This window comes from Monodon monoceros, unplaced genomic scaffold (assembly GCF_005190385.1).
Source record: "Monodon monoceros isolate NGI ecotype Baffin Bay Population unplaced genomic scaffold, NGI_Narwhal_1 Super_Scaffold_5, whole genome shotgun sequence".
In the NCBI taxonomy this organism is placed as follows: Eukaryota; Metazoa; Chordata; class Mammalia; order Artiodactyla; family Monodontidae; genus Monodon; species Monodon monoceros.
The window spans coordinates 89021068-89030890 of NW_021703782.1; the positions used below are offsets into that span (position 1 = coordinate 89021068).

Sequence of the window (9823 nt, forward strand, 5' to 3'; positions counted from 1 at the left end):
TTAACAACAACAAGATATAAGAATCCTAAATGTATATACACCTAAGATTGGAGCTTCAAAACGGCATGAAGCAAAAATTGCTAGAACTCAGAAAAGAAAGACAATTCCATGATTATAGTCAGAAACATCAATGACCCTCTTAGTAATAGAAGAAGCCGAAAGAAATTAGTAAGGACATAGAAGACCTGAACAACACTATAAACCAACTTGACCTAATTGGTCAATAGAGAATAGAGAATTCTAGTCAACAAACAGCAGAATACACATTCTTTTCAAGTACAGTTGACCACTAAAAAACACGGGTTTGAACTGTGCAGATCCACTCATATGCGGATTTTTTTCCAAAAGTAAATACTAGAGTACTACACAATCCCTGATTGGTTGAATCCATGGATGTGGAACCTTGGATACAGAAGAACCGTGGATACGAAGGGTTGGCTATAAGTTAGTCATATGTAAATATGAAATAGTCGCCAAGAATATACTGGGTCATAAGTCAAATCTCGACAAAGTTTAAAAAACTGAAATTGTACGAAGTATGTTCTCAATACTTTGAATTAATGCTTTGAATTCACAATATAATTAAATTAGAAATCAAGAATAGAAAGATATTTGGAAAATTTCCCACACTTCTAAATCACTCAAAGTCAAATGATAAATTATAAAAACTTGAATTGAAAATGAAAACACATGAAAAGTTGTGGGATATAGATAAATCAGTGTTTACAGGGAAATTCAAAGCATTCAAAATTTATAGTGTTAGTACCCCAGTAAACATGGTAAATATTCCTAAGACCCACTAGACTTTCTATAAGAAGTGTGACTAGCACAACCCCACAAAATGACACAGTACAAGAAGGGCAAGGATTCAGGCCTGTCCCGGGAAAGCAGTGTTACCACAGGAAGTAGAGTGGCTATGGTGAGCAAGCTAGGCAGATTTTCCAGCAAAGGCTAAAACTACAAAGAAAACTGTGCTAAGGCTTGAACGCTTAAGCCCTATTACACATCTAAAAGAATGCCAGCTATTAATAGATGCATGCATTATGAACTAGGAAGAGACAACAAGAGAAAAGGCCAAATCATCCTGTTCTGGGCTTCACCTTTTGTTTTATTACAAAGGAAATAAAATCTTGAGGCTATGTTAACTTCAAAAAAAAAAAGTTTATATTAAGAAGAGTAGAATAGTCTCAAATCAATGCTCTAACGAGAATTCACCTTAAGAAACTAGAAAAAGAAAGGCAATATAAAGTCAGAGCAAACAGAAGGACATAAAAATATGAGCAGAAATCTATGAAATAAAACCAGAAAAACAAAGAAGAAAATCCATGAAACCAAAAGCTGTTTCTTTGAAAAAAAAAAAAGACAACTGATAAACCTCTACTCAGACTGATCAAGAAAGTGAAGGCGCAAATTACCAACATCAAAAATGAAAGAGGGGAAATCACCAGATCTACTAACATTAGAAGAATAAGAAAATATTATGAACTATGCTAATAAATTCACCAACTTGGATGAAATGGACAAATTCCCTGAAAAAAAAAACACAGCCCTGAACTACTGTAGTAGACTGTGAGAACTCTAGTGTTTATCTGCCTAAGGAACTCCAGGTAGAGAAATCAAAATGAGTAAGGAGAAAAAAGAACCCTCCTACATTGTTGTCAGGAATGTAAATTGGTGCAGGCACTATGGAAAACACCATGGAGGTTCCTTAAAAAACTAAAAATAGGGCTTCCCTGGTGGCGCAGTGGTTGAGAGTCCGCCTGCCGATGCAGGGGACATGGGTTCGTGCCCCAGTCCGGGGAGATCCCACATGCCGCAGAGCAGCTGGGCGCATGAGCCATGGCCGCTGGCCGCTGAGCCTGCACATCCGGAGCCTGTGCTCCGCGACGGGAGAGGCCACAACAGTGAGAGGCCCGCGTACCACAAAAAAAAAAAACTAAAAATAGAGTTACCATGTGATCCAGCAATCCCATTCCTGGGCACATATCCAGAGAAAACTCTAACTGGAAATGATACATGCACCCCAATTTTCATAGCAGCACTATTTACAATAGCCAAGACCTTGAAGCAGCCTAAATGTCCAGACAGATGAATGAATAAAGAAGATGTGGGGAGGGGAGGGGTTTATGTAAAAAAAAAAAAAAAAATATATATATATATATATATATATATATATATATAAAATGGAATATTACTCAGCCATAAAAAAGAATGAAATAATGCCACTTGCAGCAACATGGATGGACCTAGAGATTATCATACTAAGTGAAGTCAGACAGAGGAAGACAAATATTATATGATATCACTTATATGTGGAATAAAAAAATGATACAAATGAACTTACAAAACAGAAATAGACTCATGCAGAAAACAAACTTATGGTTAACAAAGGGGAAAGGAGGGGAGGATAAGTTAGGAGTTTGGGATTAACAGATACACACTACTATATATAAAATATTGATAGATAAACAACAAGGACCTACTGTACAGCATGGGAACTACATTCAATATCTTGTGATAACCTACAGTGGAAAAGAATCTGAAAAAGAATGTGTGTGCGTATAATATATGCAAAATCTGAATCATTTTGCTGTACACCTGAAACTAATTATGTAAATCAACTATACTTCAATTAAAAAAACAATAGGATGCCAAAGCACCGAACAAAACAGGTGTGTTTACTGGAGTAGAAAAACTGCAGAGTTGAAAGTAGTAGAAGCTAAAGAAGTAGAAATCAGGAAGTAGAGGATTAGTTAAAATCAGAGATTAGTTAAGAAGCCACAGCATAATTTGGTGAACGACAATGAAGGTCTAAACTCCCAAGGTAGTAGTAAGAATGAAGAGAAGATTAAAATTTGAGAAATAGGTAACCTCAGCAGAACTTGGTGACTGACTGATTACGGGAAGGATGAAGGAGGAGGAGGCGCACAGAAGGGCTCTTATGCATTGGGCTTGGGGACCAGGTGCTACTACTAATTGATACTGGGACTAGCCAAGCAAGGGTGGCTGATGGCAGAGGAAGATCATGGTCTACATTTACAGATTTTAGGTATGGGGTACCTGTGGGAAATCAAGGTTGGGAATGTTCAGCAAGCATCCGGATGTATAAATGTGAAGCAAATGGGAGAAGTCAGTAATGAAATAACTACCACATGGATAGATATCTTGCCTAAGAGACTTACAGAAAGAGAAGAGAGGTGGCTCAAGGGTAGAACCCTGGATGAGAAAATAAAGTTCAAGAAAAGCTTTATGATTTTGGAATAAGGCAGTTCTAAGCAAGTGCAATCATGCACAAACATGTTAAGTAACGTCCTACAATATCAAAAACTTGGAACAAACCTACATATCATAGAAAAACAGAATGGTTAATATGGAAGACACTAAAAATGATATTTAGGAAGAGTGTACAATGATACAGACATTGCTTACGTGTTTTCCCACCTTTTAAAAAATATATGTATTTATATTATTTAAACACTGAAAACACGCACAGCAAAGCTGGGAAAAAATACATCAAAATGTTAGTATTACGTGTTTTGAGTTTAGCGGTCCATGGGGTACTGCCATCTACTATTCTCTATCTTGCAAATTCGCTATAAAACACTTAGGCAAGAGTAAGACAACCCGTTCCCCCAAAATGAAGAACCATGGTATTTCCTTCCATCTCTAGTGACCACGCCCACATCACGCCAGAGTTCCGGTGTAACACAGGACCTGGCGCTGAGGGCCCGCAACGGACGGTACCTGTTGTGAAGGCAGCTGCAAGCCTCTGTGCCCTCGGCCCCACCACGTCGGCTGGAGGCCTCAGCCCAGCCCAGGGAGGTGAGATCCCTGCATCCGTCTGCACAGGGTCCTGCGTCTGCCCCTCAGGCGTGGTCTCATCTCCGCAGTCACGCTGCCCTTTCCCGTCACAGGCCTTTCCCTCGGGGCCTCACCAGCCCTGCCTCCTGGCCTGGCTGGCAGGGCCTTTGCGGCAGCTCCTCAGAAAACAACTCCCAGCGGGCAGCAAGCACCCCGCACAGTGTGGATACTGGTCCTGCCGGGAGCGTGCCAGCTGCGACCTTACCAGCCCAGGTGGCAACCGCAGCAGAGCCTCTGGGCCAGCCTTGGGCCCTGGCGCTGACCAAAGGTGCGCGGTTCCTTCCACTCCTCTCGGCCACCTCACTAGGTCGGTGTACGGTCCTGTTCCAGGCCTGTGGGAGGGTGACATCTGGGCTGGGAGCCCAAGGACTTGCCCAGAGCCCACTAGACAGCAGTCGGCGTTACAGTGATGGTGACGAAGATGTCCTCTTTAAGTTCAGGCAGAGAGGGCAGGTCCCGTGCTCAGGGCCTCCGGGGCCTTTCAAGGCCTTGGGAGGCCGCAGCCTGGGTGGTGTGGCCCCAGTGGGCTGAGGTGAAGCGATAGCCAGTGGAACAACGCAGGCAGTAGAGGTGGAAGCGCCCCTCAGTCTGCCGGAAAGCCCCGTTACAACCTCATCCGTGAGGGGAATCCTGAGCTGTGACTTCCGGGTTCAAGATTCCGAGGAGAAATTGCCGCCGCCTCTAAAAGCGGGCCGGCAGCCCAACGCGGGCCCCGCCCCCAGCCCTTGGCCCCTGTCCCCTGTCCCGGATGTGGCCCCGCCCCCGGTATGGCCCCACCCCCAGGGGTAGTCCCACCGGATGTAGTCCCCCTCCAGGCCTCTGCCGGGCCGGCGAAGCACGCTGGGTGGGGCTCTGCCTGCAGAGGTTCTGCACAACGCTTGCTAGTCAGTTCGTCTAAATGGTTATTGACTTACCGTTAACTAGGTGCGATACACCAGGCCAATAGTGTGGGTGATAGAGAAGGTCCTGGTACTTTGGGGACCTAGAGAGTAGCCCAAAATTACAAATAGAGTTGTGATGGTGAAAGTGAGGGCACCAATCCGGTCTTGGGAGGGTCAAGGAAGGCCTCCCAGAAAGACCCCCGCACTTTACATAGCAGTAAGGAAGAGGGAAAGGAGGGTGCTATGCAACCATTTTTGAAGATTTGGTGATGAAAAGTTCCCATCTGAAGGCTTATGATCCCTTCAGAAGTGGGCCAAGGGCTTCCCTGGTGGCGCAGTGGTTGAGAGTCCGCCTATCGATGCAGGAGACACGGGTTCGTGCCCTGGTCCGGGAAAATCCCACATGCCGTGGAGCGGCTGGGCCCGTGAGCCATGGCCGCTGAGCCTGCGCGTCCGGAGCCTGTGCACCTCAACGGGGGAGGCCACAACAGTGTAGAGGCCCGCGTACCGCCAAAAAAAAAAGTGGGCCAAATAGCAAATCTGTTGAGGGGGAGGGAGGGGCAGGAGCTTGAGGAAAGTGAAGGAGGTTTGATATCGTTTTTGAGTATGCAGAGAAGGAGCTGACTCAAGGACCAACGCTGTAACTCCACAAGGGGAGGGAGCTTTGTTTTTCTTATGTGTCCCAAGCGCTTCAAACAATGACTCGGATCCTTCACGCAAAGACTCCTCTGGTTTCAACTGGATGTGGACCGTGCACAGTTAATGTAGTTTTTTGTAAGTGACCTTTTTGCCCTTAGCCTTGTGTCCTGGGACAAAGCCGCTGAACAAACAACTCATCCTTTTTCTCCAGGTGACTTTTTGTTGAAGTCTCTTTTACATCTGGGGCAAAAACTGGGGAGGGGTCTTGTTCACTAGAGTGTCAGCTAAATCCGGAAGGGTGACTGGCTTGGAAGATCCCTAATCCTACCTCCCCTCCTTGATGTATTTAATCTTTGGATCTCCTTAAGGTCCTCTCATCCTTTGGGGCTAAATTCTTTTTTTGGCTTTTCCTTAGGGCCTGAAGCTTAGGAACACAGGGCTTCTGCTGACCTAGGCTGCTCCGGAGCTGGGGAATTCCTTGGCCTTGACTATCTCCCTGGACTGTTTAATCTTTGAAAGAATACCTAAATTCACCTGCATCATCATATTCCTAAAGTGGAAACTCAACTCAGAGAAGATACTGTCCTTCTTTGGTGAGCTCCTTCCCTCTAGAATTTTCCCCCAAGGACTGGGGCTAGGCTTTAAGGTGGGGGCAAAGTCTGGGGCTGAGGAAGCAATGGGGGATTGGTTAAGTGCATTTGGACTGGGGGAGGAGGACATTAGAGATTGAATAAGAGAAAGGGAGACTAGTGTGGGACTGTTATCAAAGACCAGAAAGATAGCCAGCAGGGACTCACTGTGCAGAGAGGGGGACCTCTGAAGAGCTAGCTACATTTGTGCTGCAGAGTCTCGCAAGATTTTGGAATTTGGAGGCTCCTGTGGACTGTGCAGTTACTGTGGTTGGCCTTCACATCTCTAGAAGGGTTGGAGGGCTGTGGAGTAGTGCTCAACAGCAAGTGATGCTAAAGAAGATGAGTGGGTAGTATGCCCTCCGTTGTTTTAGAATGATTCCTTCTTCTTTGTCCTCCCAGATCTGGAAATCCACCCTCTTTGTGACATATCTTCAGGAGCTTCTGGACAGCAGAGCTAAGGAAAGAGTGTCTGCTTGCTTCCACATGACTGATTGCAGGGTCTACCCAGAGACAGAACTTGATGGGTGAAAGGAAAAAGCTCCTCCTGCTGGAAATCACAGTATGAGAAGGTAGGGAAAAACAAGTCCTTAACAGACAGCTGCCCCCCAGCAGGAGGTTGAAATGGACAAGGTTTTTGAGCACTCAATGCCTAAGTCTTTTGCAGTAGAAGTCAGACAAAGGGGGTTTTCTGAAGATGACCTCTCTGGGACAGCATTCGGTAGGATTTAAATCAAGCCAAACTGAGTCAGTATTAAAGTAGAGTCTGGCAATGGTGGGGTAGAGACTGTTGGTGATGATGGGTGACAGGCAAATGAATCAGTGGGATTCATGGAGTGAATGGGATGTTGTGAGAGATAAGAGGTTGAATTCCTGACCAAAAGGGTACGATCATGCAAGAGGAGGGATCTGGTTGGGGAAGAGAGTCTAGTATCTGAGTGTGTTCTAAGGGAAAGGAGGAAGGGTAGATGATGGGGGTAGAAGATGGTCCCTTAAGATTGTAGCTCTGGAGGCAGAAAGGGATCTGCAGTGTTGAGATTGAATAAGGGGACCTGGGGGGCAGAGTGGAGGCAGAGAGGACCTTCATGGAAAAGATGAGAAAGCTGGTAATGGGGCAAAATAAGGATAAATGAAATGTTAGGAGAGATCAAGGCAAGGAGGACTCCCAGGCAGAGGGGAGAAGGCCATGATGGGAGTGGAAAAAAAGATGAGCGAGAATATGGGAGCCAGTGACAGAGCCTCTGGTGGCAGAGAGGCCAGTGTAGAGGTGAAAGGAGTGATGAGGGAGTGGGACCAATTATGAAGAGCAGGGCAGAGAAGAAACCAGATTATGCAGGAGCAGAGTCAGATACAAAATTGAGAACAGCCGGGGAAGATGAGACTCTGTAGGGTCCTGGGAAGAAAGGCTGATAAATAGGCCAGAAGTGAAAGGGCTCAGACAGAGGGGCTAGTTATTCATCTTCTGGAAGGTCTGGTAAAAGGGTGGAGGCCAGAGTTAAAGAAGGCTCAAGCAGAGGAGCTGTGGGAACAGAAGGGAACACAGAGGGAGCAGCATCTTTCACAGGATTCCCCAGAGCAGAAGGTCAACCACCACAGTGATGCTTTCCCAACCCTCTCTGCACCGATCTTGACCCAGCAGTTACCGAAACCGCAAGAGGCTGCAAGCTGCCGCCAGGAACAGAGTAGGAACAAGAGGGTCTGACAAGAGTAAGGGCACCTGAAGCATGCTGCCCCTTCCCATGCCCCATATCTGAGACTTCATTATACACCTTTATACCTCACCCCAAGGCTTGCTTTCTCATTCTAGTCTCTGTGGCAACCCCAGGCTGCACTGGGGCCCTAAAATTAGAGAGCCCATGCTAGGAAGTGGGAAACAGGAAAGAAGGAAAGAAATTAATCATTTCCAGGAAAGGTCCCTGCCACCACAGCTTCTTTCCGGCAAGTTCAACAAGCCACTAAAACAAGAGGAAAAGTGAAAATTAGTTTGACCTGAAAAAATGAAAATCTGCCATGCCATTCATCAAAATGGGAAAACAGACACCGATCACAGATAAAGCCAGGTGCAAAGTTAGCAGAAAATTATAGTTCTCCCAAGGAAGCACTACAGCTGTGAAGTGTCTGAATGACACTCAGTAGCATAACTATTACTTTGTTACTGAGAAATCTTGTTTTCCAGAAACTTTGCTTTTGAAGTAAGAACAAAACATCCCACTCTTGCCTGCAGGATCTAATTCACATTGACACAGAGCACCTGCCTTAATTTTCAACCCAGGTGCAGATTCAGATAAGGGGGTTTGGGACATTAACATTTTGCATCTATCTTAATTTGTAGTTTCTAAGGAAAGGAAACCTAGTTTCCGCTTTGCCATCCAGACATGATGTTGGCCCTTTATGCACAGCCCTGCTTTGCTTTAACATATCAAAATACTATTTCATATAAATTTCACCTAATGCCACCCTTCCCCAAAATCGTATCATAACTTTTCCCTGTCTTGGTGACACACCCCATGATTCCTCCAATGTGTGACCTCCTTCGTTGCAATGAGCCAATAACCCTGACTTTGTCAGACTACAAATTTGCTCTGGGTGTCCTGATTAGGACATCTGGAGATTCTCTTGATACTTGGTCAAATCCCTCCCTACGAAGGATTGGCCTCTATGATAGTACTAATGTGCATATCTGAGATTCCTTGAGTCTCAAGACATTCAAGATTTGTCTGTCTGATTGTGTGGTTTTACATTGAATTTAGATTCTGGTTTTCTTCTTTGGTCCTTCAATATCAGTTTATTTGTCTCCTGGAATTTTTGGTTTCCCATCAGACTCGCCTCCCGCTGGTGAAATTTGGCTTTTAACACCCTGTCCTGCCTTCTATTTATCTATTGTCTTCTATTTGTCTATGAGAACTTTCCCCAGTCTTCTCTAGGTATGAGAACTTGGCTTTGGCAAAGAGCTCTCCACACTTTCTGAGAGCCAGGTGGCTGCTGATTTCTCAGGTCAGCAAGTAGAGGCAGCTTAACCTTAGGGTTGAGGACTCACAACACAAGTGATGTTTTACCTTTGATCAACAGTCAAGCAATCTCTCATGGGCTTGTCTGCTAACAAGTTTGTGCTACCTCCTGGCATAACTTCACTGAGGATAAATTAAAATTATAGTGGCCACTTGGGGAACTTTGACATGAACGAGGATGTTCATTTGAGAAATGCCTGAGGCATAAAGGGAAAAGAAACTCTCAAGAGGAGATTGGATAACTGGTCTGTCTAAAAAAGAAGGCTGTGGGCTTCCCTGGTGGCGCAGTGGTTGAGAATCTGCCTGCTAATGTAGGGGACACGGGTTCGAGCCCTGGTCTGGGAGGATCCCACATGCTGCTGGAGCAACTGGGCCCGTGAGCCACAACTACTGAGCCTGCTACCCGTATTCATATACATTATATAAGGGCTATAAATTAATAGAGTGTGTAAGCACCTTTGGCTGATGTGTTTATTCTGTTTCCTGAAAATGTAAAAGGTGATCTAAAACATGTACCCATAAAAATTTAGTTAAGCAGTTCTTGGTTTCTTGCCTTTTAGTTTTCCCTGTTTCTGGAGGAAACAAAAATTGGTTACCTTGGCTAAATGTGGTAATCAATAAAAATTATAAAGACTATACTTATATAATAATCACAGAAAATGTGAATATGTATGTAAGATAATGAATATGGTTTGTTAAGGAAATATTAGGTTATTAAATGATAATTCAGTGTAATATATACACTTGTTTTAATATGCTGAGATAAAGTATATCTTAAAAACTAAAATTTCATTATATATGCATT

The 9823-nt window shown here is 44.6% G+C and overlaps 1 pseudogene; it reads left to right on the forward strand.

Moving 5' to 3' along the window:
- Positions 1 to 776: 776 nt before the first annotated feature.
- LOC114884477 lies at positions 777 to 1126 on the forward strand (annotated as a pseudogene).
- Positions 1127 to 9823: the final 8697 nt, after the last annotated feature.